This window comes from Artemia sp. Qi Xiang Cuo, chromosome 8 (assembly GCF_049724085.1).
Source record: "Artemia sp. Qi Xiang Cuo chromosome 8, ASM4972408v1, whole genome shotgun sequence".
Taxonomy (NCBI): domain Eukaryota; kingdom Metazoa; phylum Arthropoda; class Branchiopoda; order Anostraca; family Artemiidae; genus Artemia; species Artemia sp. Qi Xiang Cuo.
The window spans coordinates 75,732,977-75,747,817 of NC_142801.1; the positions used below are offsets into that span (position 1 = coordinate 75,732,977).

General features: G+C 38.1%; 1 protein-coding gene across 3 annotated transcripts in view; it reads right to left on the minus strand.

The window, feature by feature from the left end:
- The window catches only part of FucTB (alpha-(1,3)-fucosyltransferase 10), a 60,768-nt gene that overhangs the window by 3,494 nt on the left and 42,433 nt on the right, over positions 1 to 14,841 (minus strand). The window lies entirely within an intron of this gene.

Consider the following 14,841-nt stretch of genomic DNA (forward strand, 5'->3'; position numbering starts at 1 on the left):
GGCGTCGCCGTATAAACTTCAAAGGGGGCTCGTAGGGGGAGGGCAACTAGTCCCCCCCAAGCCCTTTTTCCCCAAATACATCTTATAAAAAATTTGAGGTAGCAATTTTGTTAAAAATAGTTGAAAGATCAATTATAACAAAAACTTCTTTACGTACGGCCATTTCGTCAAGAATAGCTCAAAGGTCAAATAAAAAAAACTCCTGTGTCCCCACAACCCCCCCCCCCAGCCGGGAGGCAGGCGTAGTATGTGATGCTCTGGGGCATATATAGTTCTTATGGAAGGGATACTCGTATAAACTTTGGAGAGGGCTCATATGATTGGAAATTGAAAGGTCTTGTTCATTTTTGAAGAGTCAAAAGAGATCGGAGGGCAACTAGCCCCCTCCTCTCCACGCCCTATTTTCCTCAAACCCATCCAATAAGAACTTTGAGAGAGCCATTGCACGAGATAAAAATTTTGACATAGACATTTTGTTAAAAATAGTTCATGGTTCAGATAACAAAAACTCCGGTATCAACACAGCCCCCCAGGGCCCACGGGTAGGCGTTGTAAGTTATGCCCTAGGGGCATATATGTTTGTTATGGAAGGGATGCTCGTATAAGCTTCATAGAGGGCTCATGTGATTGGAAATTGAAAGTTGTAGTTCACTTTTTAAGAGTCAAAAGTGATCGGAAGGCAGCTACCCTCTCCCCACACTCCATTCATTTTTTCCCAAAGGCACTTCATATAGAAGGCGTCGCCGTATAAACTTCAAAGGGGGCTCGTAGGGGGAGGGTAACTAGTCCCCCCCAAGCCCTTTTTCCCCAAATACATCTTATAAAAAATTTGAGGTAGCAATTTTGTTAAAAATAGTTCAAAGATCATATAACGAAAACTTCTTTACGTACGGCCATTTCGTCAAGAATAGTTCAAAGGTCAGATAAAAAAACTCCTGTGTCGACGCAACCCCCCCGGCCAGGCGTTGTAAGCAATGCTCTGGGAGCATATATGGTTCTTATGGAATGTATGCTCGTATGAGGGGTCATTTGATTGGGAATTGAAAGTTCTAATTCACTTTAAAGCGTCAAAAGATATCGGACGGCAGCTAGCCCCCCTTCTCCATGCCCTCTTTTCCTCAAACCCATCCGATAAGAACTTTGAGATAGCCATTTTTTTAAAATAGTTCAAAGATCGTAAACTGAAAGCTCCGGGGTCGACACAGCCCCCCAGGGCCCGGAGGCAGGCGTTGTAAGTAATGCTCTGGGGCATATATAGTTCTTATGGAAGGGATACTCGTATAAACTTTGGAGAGGGCTCATATGATTGGAAATTGAAAGTTCAAAAGAGATCGGAGGGCAACCAGCCCCCTCCTCTCCACGCCCGCTTTTCCTCAAACCTATCTAATTAGTCATTTTAGCTAGACTTTTGTCAAGATGGTTCAAAGATTTTATAGCAAAAACTCTGTGTACGACATAGTCGTTTAGTTCGTTGAGTGAACACTTTAACCTATGTCTGGGGGGCATATATACCTGTTTCGGAGGGGACGCTCAATAAAACCTTAGAGCGGGTTCATTTGATTTTAAACTAAAAATTCTAGTTCAGTTTCAAGATTCAAAAGAGATCAGAGGGCAACTATCCCCCCTATGCCCCTTTTCCCCCAAATGCATCCGATAAAAATTTTGAGATAGCCATTTTGTTAAAAATAGTTCAAAAGTCAGAATAAAAAAAAACTCCGGTGTCAACACACTCACCCAGGGCCCGGGGGCAGGCATTGCAAGTTATTCCCTGGAAACATATATGGTTCTTACGGAAGGGATGTTCGTATAAACTACAGAGACGGCGGATTTGAATGGAAATTGAAAGTTCTAGTTCAAATTTTAAGAGTCAGAAGAGATCGGAGGGCCCCTAGCACCCTACGCCCTTTTTCCCCCAAACCCATCTTATACAAATTTTGAGATGGTCGTTCTGTTAAATAGTTCAAAGGTCAGATAAAAAAAACTCCGGTGTCGACACAACCCCCCAGGGTCCGGACGGCAGGCATTATAAGCTATTTCCTGGGGCCGTATATGGTTCTTACGAAAGGGATGCTCCTTTAAACTTCAGAGAGGGCTCATTTGAATGAAAATTAAAAGTTTTAGTTCATTTTATCAGATTAAAAAAAGATCGGAGGGCAACTAGCCCCTCCCGCTCTCCACGTCTTGGAGCTTATCTGATGGATAAACCTATCTGATAAAAATTTGAAGTGACCATTTTGTTAAAAATAGTTCAAACATAAAATATTAAAACTCCGGGGTCGACACAGCCCCCCAGGGCCCAGGGACAGGCATTTTTTCACTTTGTGATATTGTTACTTTGATACCAGTTTTGACACTTTGATGAACAATTGATTTTTTTTTAAAGTTTGATTTTGAAATAAAGAAATTTTTAAAAAATTGAAACTTTTTGCAATAAAAAAGGAACAAAAATTAATTAAAAAAAAGTTTCCGAAAAATCAGTTTTTCAAAGACAAGTAAAGGCAATTTTAAACTTAAGCTCATTCAAACTCAAAACGACCAGAAATTACTATTAAAGAATAAATGAAACCCAAAATGAACAGAAAATGAATAAACATAGCAAAAAACATACAATAAGTAATAATATAAATGAATAAATAGATCTTAAAGCGAGTAATGCTTAGATTGAATATGAAAATCAAGCTTAAAACGAAAAAAAATATTTTGCTATTAAAGTATAAATGAAACTTAAAACGAACAGAAATTAAATAAACAACCGATGCAAACAAACATACAATAGATATTAATGTAAATGAATAAATAAATCTTAAAACGACTGAAACTTAAATTGAATATGCAAATCAAGCTTGAAACGAAAAATAATCACTACAAACAAGAGTTTGGGTATCAACTCCTTCTCTCACTGTAAAAGTCTAAAACCTACTGCTTCATTGGCGCTTTACTGAAAACTATATGTGTCTTGAACGGTCTTGAAAAGTAAAAACAACATCAAATTGAATATTTGATGTATAATGATACTAATTGCTGAAAGATCCGTCAGTTCAAGAACTTATTTTACTTTAATTTTTTTTTATTTTCAGTGCTGTAAGAACTGGAAAAGAAAATATATTTGTGATATAATTTGTTTTCAGTGAAGCGCCAATGACGCAGTAGGCTATCGGTTTTTATTTACGGTTAAGGAGGGGGGCAGTATCCAAACTCTTGTTTGCAGTGAAACTATATTCGTCTTGAACAAATTTAGAAAGAACTAATAAATTAAACTGAATATTTGATGTATAATGAGATTAATTGCTGAAAACTCATCAGTTGCAAATTTTACTATAATTTTAATGTTTTTCAATATTAAGTACAAAAGAAAATATTTGTAATAAAATTGGTTTTCAGTAAAGTGCCAATGACGCAGTAGGTTTTAGACTTTTACAGTGAGAGAAGGAGGTCATACCCAAACTCTTGTTTGTGGGGATTCTTGTTCGTTTCAAGCTTGATTTGCATATTCAATTTATATTTCACTCGTTTTAAGATTTATTTAATAATTTACATTAATATTTATTGCACGTTTGTTTGCATAGACTGTTTATGTCATTTCTGTTCGTTTTAAGTTTCATTTATACTTCAATAGCAAGTATTTTTTTTTCGTTTTAAGCTTGATTTTCATATTCAATCTAAGCATTACTTGCTTTAAGATCTACTTATTCATTTATATTATTACTTGTTGTATGTTTTTCCCTATGATTGTTCATTTAATTCAACTGATAATCTTTCAATATATTTGGGCACTTGATCTTAAGCTTGATTTTCATATTCAATCTAAGCATTACTTGCTTTAAGATCTACTTATTCATTTATATTATTACTTGTTGTATGTTTTTCCCTATGATTGTTCATTTAATTCAACTGGTAATCTTTCAATATAGTTGGGCACTTGATCTTAAGCTTGATTTTCATATTCAATCTAAGCATTACTTGCTTTAAGATCTACTTATTCATTTATATTATTACTTGTTGTATGTTTTTCCCTATGATTGTTCATTTAATTCAACTGGTATATATTTGGGCAATATATTAGGGCACTAGATCTTAAGCTTGATTTTCATATTCAATCTAAGCATTACTTGCTTTAAGATCTACTTATTCATTTATATTATTACTTGTTGTATGTTTTTCCCTATGATTGTTCATTTAATTCAACTGATAATCTTTCAATATATTTGGGCACTTGATCTTAAGCTTGATTTTCATATTCAATCTAAGCATTACTCGCTTTAAGATCTATTTATTCTTTTATATTATTACTTGTTGTATGTTTTTTGCTATTATTGTTTATTTAAATTCTGTTCGTTTTGGGTTTAATTTATTCTTTAATAGTAATTTCTGGTCTTTTTGAGTTTGAATTTTAACAGGTATTTGTATCTCCTGAGCTTAAGTTTAAAATGGCCTTTACTTTTCTTTTAAAATTTATTTTTCGGAATTTTTTTTTTTAATTATCCATGACTAAAGCCACGCGGGGTATGCTTTACGAAAAAAGGAAAAGACAACTCCGACCCTGTTATATCTACACTTTTCAAACTCATTTTTGCTTATCCTGCCGGTCCTCCACTCTGAAAAAAACCTTTCTGTGGGGCATTGCCACACAGACGTACTTTCCCCAATTCTCAATATTCAGTTAGAAATTATTCTTCAAAATTCCCACCTCTTAGAGTCCTCCAATTCCTACAATTACACACAAAGAGCTCTAAGACCTCATTATATCCACAAATCGGACAAAAATATAGACCCCTTCGTGACCTAATCTTCCCCAAAATTCTTCCATCGTTGTCAAAGTAACATAAAACTAACTTTACTGAAATAATTCAGCCTATATCCTTCCGGTGAACTCCTGTTGTGAGGTGATATTCCTCTCTCCATGCGATCTCAACGAAAATACCAGGATACGTCAAAGAGGTCTGACTTGTATACCATAACTATGCCTCGTTCGCCTGCAGTAATATCTGTACTTATCTTCCTTTCCAGACCATATGATTCAAAGCTCTTCTAGAAACAACTTATTCTCCAAAAAATTCAAAAAACGTTCAAAACACGCAACGTATGGCAACTGTATGTTGGAACCAAGAAGACATATTGCTTCTGTAGTTTATATACCTGGGACCAACAATTAATGTAGTTTTCTATTGTGAGATTTTGTGACGCTACGGGAAACTGTTCAAAACAGAAGAGGCAAGCTGACTTTTTAGAATTAATTTGAGATTGGCAGTCGTGACAGTGCTCGTAAAATCCAATGGCTCATTGAGCAACTTAAATCGGACATTTTTGGACACCCGTCAAATAGTCGCAAGTTAGATCCGAGACTTCCATCTCTTACTTTAAATTGAAGAAGTTGCTTGGCCGGTGGGCAGGGTTTCTAAACTGACGAATACTAAAAATTAAAAAGGTAAAACTCACTTCAAATTATTGGTGGCGCCATCATGGCTGCAGCGATTGATGCAACCTAGTCAAGTAGGAAGTTCAGCCCAAAGTAACCGCAAATTAATAAACGCTTAAAAAACAACTTTCAAGTGAGAAAACATTGCCATTGGAACCTGATTTAGAATGGCCACTACGATTCCGATCAATCTTTATGGTAAAAGTTTATTGCGAAAACAAATTGATGGGTATTTATAGCCTGAAGCCCCTCGAAAATGCTGTCGTTCCTTGCCTGCATACCTCGTATGTAGAGAGATGTCAGTTTTTCAGGATATGGAATTTTAGAACTTTTCTATCGCTCATGAGTACAAATAACGCAAGAAAAAAAGGAAATGTTTTAAAAAAAAACGGCATATAAATACGTGTAGACTTTGTGAGCGACTTCAAAGGACGTTTGAATGCGTCGACTTAAACAATACAGTGGTTACTCCCTTCACAAGCTGTTCTTGGACCCCCTCAATTTTTGATTATTGGGAAGTATACAGACGTTTTCAGGGGGGATTTTTTCTGGTAGGTGAGGGGTGGGTGGGTCGGGGGTAATATGGGAGTAAATTTCCATGAAGGAAGTTTTCATGGGGGAAGGGACACCGCTGTGAAGGGGGCACCGGATTTCCCATCATTATTAAAGACAAAGATCAGAAATTAATTTAAAAAAAAACAATTTTTTTAACTTAAAGTAAGGAGCAACATCAAAACTTAAAACGAACAGAAATTATTAAGTGTATGATAGGATTCGCCCCCTAGTCAAAAACAAGATCTTTAAGCCAAAGATTTTTTATTACTTTCATAAGATATCTTTATTCTATTTAACGGAATTTGTGATTAAGGGGTCATTTTTAAAGAATTGTAAAAAAATTCTAAATTTAGATTAAAGAGCATGTTATTGACTAGGGGGCGAACCCCCTAATATACGTATTAAAAATCTATAAATATAGAAGTTCGTTACGTAAGTTAATTCGTAAGTTATGTATATTTATTACTAATAGTAATTTCTGGTCGTTTTGAGTTTGAGTTTTAAAAGATATTTGTATCTTTTGAGCTTAAGTTTAAAGTTGCTCTTACCTTGCTTTTAAAACATTAATTTTATGAGTTTTTTTTAACTAGTTTTGTTTAGTTTTTGATTGAGAAAAATGTCAATTTTTTTAAAATTCATTACTTAAAAATCAAACTTCAAAAAAAAAATCAAATATTCATCAAAGTAACAAAAATTATATCAAAGTACTAACAATATCAAAGTGAAAAAATGGGTTTGTGTCAACCTCGGAGTTTTTATTGTCTGGTGTTTGAACTATTTTTAACAAAATTGCTATCTCAAAATTTTTATCGGATGGGTTTGGGGAAAAAGGGCGTGGGGGGACTAGATTAAGCTTCGGTCTCTTTTGACTCTTTAAAAGTGAACTAGAACTTTCTATTTTCAATCAAATGAGCCCTTTCTAAAGTTTATACGAGTATCTCTTCTATAATAACCGTATATATCACCAGAGTATAACTTACAACGCCTATCCCTGGGCCCTGGAGGGTTGTGTCGACCCTGGAGTTTTAATACCTGATGGTTGAACTATTTTTAACAAAATGGTCAGCTGAACTTCTTATTAGATGGATATACCCATCTGACACGCACAAAGGTGTGGAGGGCGGGAAGGGCTAGTTGCCCTATGATCTTTTTTAGCTCTGAAAAAATGAACTTAAACTTTTAATTTCAATTCTCATCAACCTTCTCTGAAGTTTAGATAAGCATTCCTTCCAAAAGAACCATATATGCCCCCAGAGCAATACTTACACCGTCTGCCCCGGCCCTGAGGGGGGGGGGGTGTCGAAACAGGAGTTTTTCTTGGAATCTTTGAACTATTTTTAACGAAATGACCATACGCAAAGGAGTTTTTGTTATATGATCTTTGAACTATTTTTAACAAAATGGCTACCTCAAATTTTTTATCAGATGTATTTGGGGAAAAAGGGCTTGGGCGGGGGGAGGCAGTTGCCGTCTGATAACTATTGACTCTTAAAAAAGCCACTAGAACTCTCGATTTCCAATCGAATGAGTCCCCTTTGAAGTTTATACGACGATCCGTTCTATATGAAGTGCCTCTGGAAAAAAAAATGGAGTGTGGGGGGAGGCTAGCTGCCCTCCAATCACTTTTGACTCTTAAAAAGTGAATTACAACTATCAATTTCCAATCAAATGAACCCTCTAGGAATTTTATACGAGCATCCCTTTCATAACAACTATATATACCCCCAGGGCATAACTTACAACGCCTACTCCCGGGCCCTGGGGGGCTGTGTCGACACCGAAGTTTTGTTATCGGAACTATGAACTATTTTTAACAAAATATCTATCTCAAAATTTTTATCTGATGCATTTAGGGAGCGGAGGAGGGGGGGCTAGTTGCTCTACATTCTCTTTTGACTCTTAAAAGGTGAACAAAAACTTAGAATTTCCAATCAAATGAGGCGTCTCCGAAATTTAAACGAGCATCCATTCCATAAGAACTGTATATGCTCATAGAGCATTACTCATAATGCCTGCCTCCGGGCCCTGGTGGGTTCCGTCGACACAGGAATTTTTCTTATCTGACCTTTAAACTATTTTTAATGAAATGGCTATTATAAAAATTTTATCGGATGGGCTTGGGAAAAAAGAGTGTGTGGGGGAAGGGGGCTAGTTGCCTTCGGATATCTTTTGACTCTTAAAAAGTGAACTAGAACTTTTAATTTCCAATCAAATGAGCCCTCTCTGAAGTTTATACGAGAATCCCGTTCATAAGAACCATATACGCCCCCAAGACAACACTTACAACGCCTATCCCCAGGGCTCTGGTGGGCGTTTTTGTTATCCAATTTTTGAACAATTTCAAAAACACTGGCTATCTCAAAATTTGTAGTGGACGGGTTTGAGAAAAAAAGAGCGTGGGGGGGGGGGGCTAGTTTAACTATCTTGACTCTTAAAAAGTGAACTAGAACTTGTAATTTCCAATGCCCTGGAACTTTCAATGCCCTGGGGGGTTGTATTGACACCGGAGTTTTTCTTTTCCGGCCTTTGAACTTTTTTTTTAACAAGATGTCTATCTCAAAATTTTCATCAGATGGGTTTTGAAAAGGAAGGCGTGAGGGGGGATAGATTCCCTCGGATCTCTTTTGACTATTAAAAAGTGAGCTAGAACTTTCAATATCCAATCATATGAGCCCTCTCTGAAGTTTATACGAACATCTCTTCCATAAGACCCATATATGCCTCAGGGCATAAGTTACAAAGCCTGCCCCCGGGCCCTGGTGGGTTGTGTCGACACCGGAATTTTGTTATATGATCTCTGAACTATTTTTAACAAAATAGCTATCTTAAAATTTTTATTGGATGCATTTGGGAAAAAAGGGTTTGGGGAGGGGGGGGGGAAGCTGGTTCCCCTCCAATATCTTTTGACGCTTAAACAGTGAACTAGAACTTCAAATTTCCAATCAAATGAGCCCTCTTTGAAGTTTATACAACAATGTTGTCTATACAAAACCTTATATGCCCCCAGGGCATAACTTACAACCCTTGCCCTGAGGGTTGTGGGGGAGTTGTCATCCTCAAAGACCTAATTTCCAAAACTTAAAGCTACGTTTAATAAAATGGCTGTCACAAAATTTTGATTGGATGTGTTTGGGGAAAAGGTGGCCGTGAGAGGGGGGTTAGTTGCCCTCCAATCACTTTGACTATTGAAAAGGGCACTAGCCCTTTGTATTTTAAGTCGAATGAGCCTTTTTTGAAGTTTCTACGACACCGCCTTCTATAAAAACCTTATATGCCCCCATGGTATAACATAAAACCCTTGTCTTGAGGGTTGTGAGGGAGTGTCCTCCTCAAAAACATAGTTTCTATCTGAAAATCAACTACGCTGAACAAAATGGCTATCTCAAAATTTTGATTGGATGTGTTTGGGGGACTGATGGGCATGGGGGGGGGCTAGATGTCCTCCAATCACTTTCGACTATTGAAAAGGGCACTAGCCCTTTGAATTTCCAATCGAATGAGCCTTTTTTGAAGTTTCTACGACAACGCATTCTATAAAAACCTTATATGCCCCAGGGCAGAACTTAAAACACTTGCCCTGAGGGCTGTGGGGGAGTATCCTCCACAAAAACATATTATCTAAATGGAAAACAACTACGCTGAACAAAATGGCTATCTCAAATTTTTGATTGGATGGGTTTGGGGGTATGATGGGCATGGGAGGGGAGGCTAGTTGCCCTCCAATTACTTTTGACTATTAAAAAGGGCACTAGCCCTTTGAAATTCCAATCGAATGAACCTTTTTTGAAGTTTCTATGAAACCGTCTTCTATAAAAGCCTGATGTGCCCACAGGGCACAAATTAAAACTCTTGCCTTGATGATTGTGGGGGATTATCCTCCTCAAAAAAGTAATTTATATCTGAAAATCAAGTAAATCGAACAAAATAGCTATCTCAAAATTTTGATTGTATGCGTTAGGGGGAAAGATGGGCATGGGGGGGCTAGTTGCCCTCCAATCACTTTCGACTATTAAAAAGGGCACTAGCCCTTTGAATTTCCAATCGAATGAGCCTGTTTTGAAGTTTCTATGACAACACCTTCTATAAAAACCTTATATACCCCCAGGGCATAACTTTATATTCCTTACTATACTCCCCCACACTGACGGTTGTGGGGGAGAGTCCTCCTCAAAATATATTTTCTATCTGGAAATCAACTACGCTGAATCAAATGACTATCTCAAAATTTTTATTGGATGTGTTTGGGGAAATGATGGGCATGGGGGGGGGGGGGGGCTAGTTGCCCAGCAAAACAATTCGAAAATTAAAAAGGGCACGATCCCTATGAATTTCAAAAAGAATTAGCCTTTTTTGAAGTTTCTACGACAGCGCCTTCTATAAAAACCTTATATGCCCCCGGGGCATAACTTAAAACCCTTGCCCTGAGGGTTGTGGGGGAGTGTCCTCCTCAAAAATATATTTTCTATCTGGAAATCAACTACGCTGAACAAAATGGCTATCTCAAAATTTTGATTGGATGAGTTCCGGGGAATGATGGGCGTAGAGATGGGGGGGGGGGGGGCTAGTTGCCCTCCAATCACTTTTGACGATTAAAAAGGAAACTAGAACTCTCGATTTCCAATTGAATGAGCCTTTTTTGAAGTTTCTACAACAACGCTTTCTATAAAACCTTATATGCCCCCAGGGCATAACTTAAAACCCTTTCAATGAGGGTTATGGGGGAGTATCCTCCTCAAAAACATATTTTCTATCTGGAAATCAACTACGCTGAACAAAATGGCTATCTGAAAATTTTGATTGGATGTGTTTGGGGAAAGGATGGGCGTGGGGGGGGAGGCTGGTTGCCCTCCAATCACTTTCGACTATTAAAAAGGGCACTAGCCCTCTCAATTTCCAATTGAATGAGCCTCTTTTGAAGTTTCTACGACAACGCCTTCTATAAAAACCTTATATGCCCCCAGGGCATAACTTAAAACCCTTGCCCTAAGGGTTTTGGGGGATTGTCCTCCTAAAAAACATATTTTCTATCTGGAAATCAACTACGCTGAACAAAATGGCTATCTCAAAATTTTGATTGGATGTGTTTAGGGGAATGATGGGCGTGGGGGGGGGGTAGTTGCCCTCCAATCACTTTCGACTATCAAAAAGGGCACTAGCCCTTTAAAATTCTAATCGAATTAGCCTTTTTTGAAGTTTCTACGAAAACGCCTTATATAAAAACATTATATGCACCCAGGGCATAACTTAAAACCCTTGCCCTAATGGTTTTGGGGGATTGTCCTCCTAAAAAACATATTTTCTATCTGGAAATCAACTACGCTGAACAAAATGGCTATCGCAATATTTTGATTAGATATGTTTTGGGAAATGATGGGCGTGGGGGGGGGGGGCTAGTTGCCCTCCAATAACTTTAGACTATTAAAAAGGGCACTAGCCCTCTGAATTTCCAATCGAATGAGCCTATTTTGAAGTTTCTACGACAACGCCTTCTATAAAAACCTTATATGCCCCCGGGCATAACTTAAAACCCTAGCCCTGAGGGTTGTGGGGGAGTGTCCTCCTCAAAAATACATGTTCTATCTGGAAATCAACTACGCTGAATCAAATGGCTATCTCAAAATTTTGATTGGATGGGTGGGGGGGACTGAGGGGCGGGGGGGGGGGGCTAGTTACCCTCCAATCACATTCGACTGTTAGAAAGGGCACTAGCCGTTTGAATTTCAAATCAAATGAGCCTTTTTTGAAGTTTCTACGACAACGCTTTCAATGAAAACCTTATATGCCCCCAGGGCATAACTTAAAACCCTTGCCCGAAGGGTTGTGTGGGAGTGTCCTCCTCAAAAACATATTTTCTATCTGGAAAGCAACTACGCTGAACAAAATAGCTATCTCAACATTTTGATTAGATGTGTTTGGGGAAATGATGGGCAGGGGGGGGCTAGTTGCCCTTCAATCAGTTTCGACTATTAAAAAGGGCACTATCCCTTTGAATTTCCAATCGAATGAGCCTGTTTTGAAGTTTCTACGACAACGCCTTCTATAAAAACCTTATATGCCCCCCGGGCATAACTTAAAACCCTTGCCCTGAGGGTTGTGGAGGAGTGTCCTCCTCAAAAATATATTTTCTATCGGGAAATCAACTACGCTGAACAAAATGACTATCTCGAAATTTTGATTGGATGAGTTTGGGGTAATGATGGGCGTGGAAGGGGGGGGGCTAGTTGCCCTCCAATCACTTTCGACTATTAAAAAGGGCACTAGAACTCTCGATTTTCAGTTGAATGAGCATTTCTTGAAGTTTCTACAACAACACTTTCTATAAAACCTTATATGCCCCCAGGGCATAACTTAAAACCCTTGCAATGAGGGTTGTGGGGAAGTGTCCTCCTCAAAAACATATTTTCTATCTGGAAATCAACTACGCTGAACAAAATGGCTATCTCAACATTTTGATTGGATGTGTTTGGGAAATGGGGGGCAAGGGAGGGGGGTTAGCTGCTCTCCAATCACTTTCGACTATTAAAAAGAGCGCTAGCCCTTTCAATTTCCAATCGAATGAGCCTGTTTTGAAGTTTCTACGACGACGCCTTCTATAAAAACCTTATTGCCCCCAGGGCATAACTTAAAACCATTGCCCTGAGGGTTGTGGGGGAGTGTTCTCCTGAAAAATATATTTTCTATTTGGAAATCAACTACGCTGAACAAAATGGCTATCTCAAAATTTTGATTGGATGTGCTTGGGGGAATGATGGGCGTCGGGGGGGGGGGGGGCTAGTTGCCCTCCAATCATTTTCGACTATTAAAAAAGCCACTAGAACTCTCGATTTCTAATCGAATGAGCCCCCTTTGAAGTTTCTACGACGACGCCTTCCGTATGAAGTACCTCTGGAAAAAAAATAAATAAATAATAAAACATTGGAGCCGTATGGCCTTTACTATTGCCAACGCTACAGCGTTGCCTCTGATTTCTGTTCGCTTTCAGTTTTGTTTATTTATTGGTAGTGATTTGTGAGGGTTTTAACCTTGGAAGATTAGTTGACTTTATTTTTGCTCATTCTTGCCTTAATGGAGCTCTTTACTTTTCTTTGAAAAACTTGTCTTGTGGATTTAAAAAAAAAAATTAATTTCTGTATGGGTTGCTATTTGAATGCCTGACACAAACAGTATTTTTTTTATTTAATTTTATAGCTTCTAAAATGACCTGAAAAATAAATCATAAGATTATTCCCAAAAGATTTTATCTATACTCTTTAACAACCGAGATACACTTACACTCTTTTTATTTATTTAAATTGTAAGAGCAGAAGTAGTAATAGTAGCCTAGTGTCTACAAAATCTTCAGCTTAATGCCCCGAGGCGTTCTCGATAAATTGCTGAGGTGTCATACTTGCAACCAAAAAAACATAGCCGTTTGATAAATTTTAAAGCAGCATATCGTTTTAAATCATAAAGGGCCAAATGCATAATTGTGGGGAGGGGGGGGGGGGGGTTGATATCCCTATATCCCTAGGACCATAGTTATTGGACCGTCCTATTATGCTGAACTAAAGGGCTGTCTCAAATTCTGTACTAGATGCCTTTGGAAAATGAATGGGTACGGACGAAGGGCTGCTTGCCCTTCAATCTCTTTTTACTCTCAAAAAAGGCACCAGACACTCGTACAGTAATTGGAGTTTAAGGGGAAGGACTTCCCCCTTAATATATCAAGTAAAAAACATTTTAAACCATTAAAACAAAGTGAAAACATTTTAAATGTATTTTGTTTTCAGTAAAGTGCAAATTATGTTCTGGTCAGACCTACTCGTGTTAATTTTTGCTCGTTTTGAGTTTGAATTACTCGGTTATTTATTGTATGATTTAAATATACAAAATACGCTTAAAATGTTTTAATTTTTAAAATTTAATAAATTAAAAATTATTAAAACTTCAAGAAAAATATATCAGTATGTGTATACTAAACTGACAATCCACAGCCATTTTTTTTCCAGTAAAGTGCAAATTATGTTCTGGTCTTGAGAAGTTATGGGGGTTGTCAAAGATATATACCGTATATGCAGCCAGGGCACAACCTACCTTGCCCTCAGGGCTGTGTGTGCGTGTGGGGAGGGGGTGTCATCCTCAAAGACATAATTTCCGGTCTTTTTAATTACGTTGAACAAAATAGTATCTCAAAATTTTGATCGGATGTGTTTGGGGACATGGTGGCCTCGGGGGTTAGTTGCCCTCCAATCACTTTAGACTATGAAAAAGGGCACTAGTCCATTCAATTTCCAATCGAATGAGCTGTTTTTGAAGTTTCTACGACAACAAATGGCCATCTGAAAATTTCTATGAAATGCATATCGGGAAAATGCTCTGTGGGGGGGGGGCCGGGGTATCCTCAATCCGATCACTCTGAGTCTCAAAAAGCGGACTAGAACTTCTGACTACCAATCCAATGAGCCCCTCCCGAAGTTTATGCGATCACCCTTTCTATTTATACCTTATTTGCCCCCAGGGCATAACTTACAACCCTTGCCCTGAGGGCTCTGGGGGGTCTGTCATTCTCAAAGACATAATTTCCGGACCTTTCAACTACGTTGAACAAAATGGCTATCTCAACATTTTGATTGGATGTGTTTGGGAAATGGTGGGCAAGGGAGGGGGGTCAGTTGCCCTCCAATCACTTTCGACTATTAAAAAGAGCACTAGCCTTTTCAATTTCCAATCGAATGAGCCCTTTTTAAAGTTTCTACGACAACAAATGGCCATCTCAAAATTTCTATCAGATGCATTTCGGGAAAATACGACGTGTGTGGGAGGTTTGCACTCTCCAATCACTAAATCTCAAAAAGGGGACTTATACTTCTGATTAGTAGTCCAATGAGCCC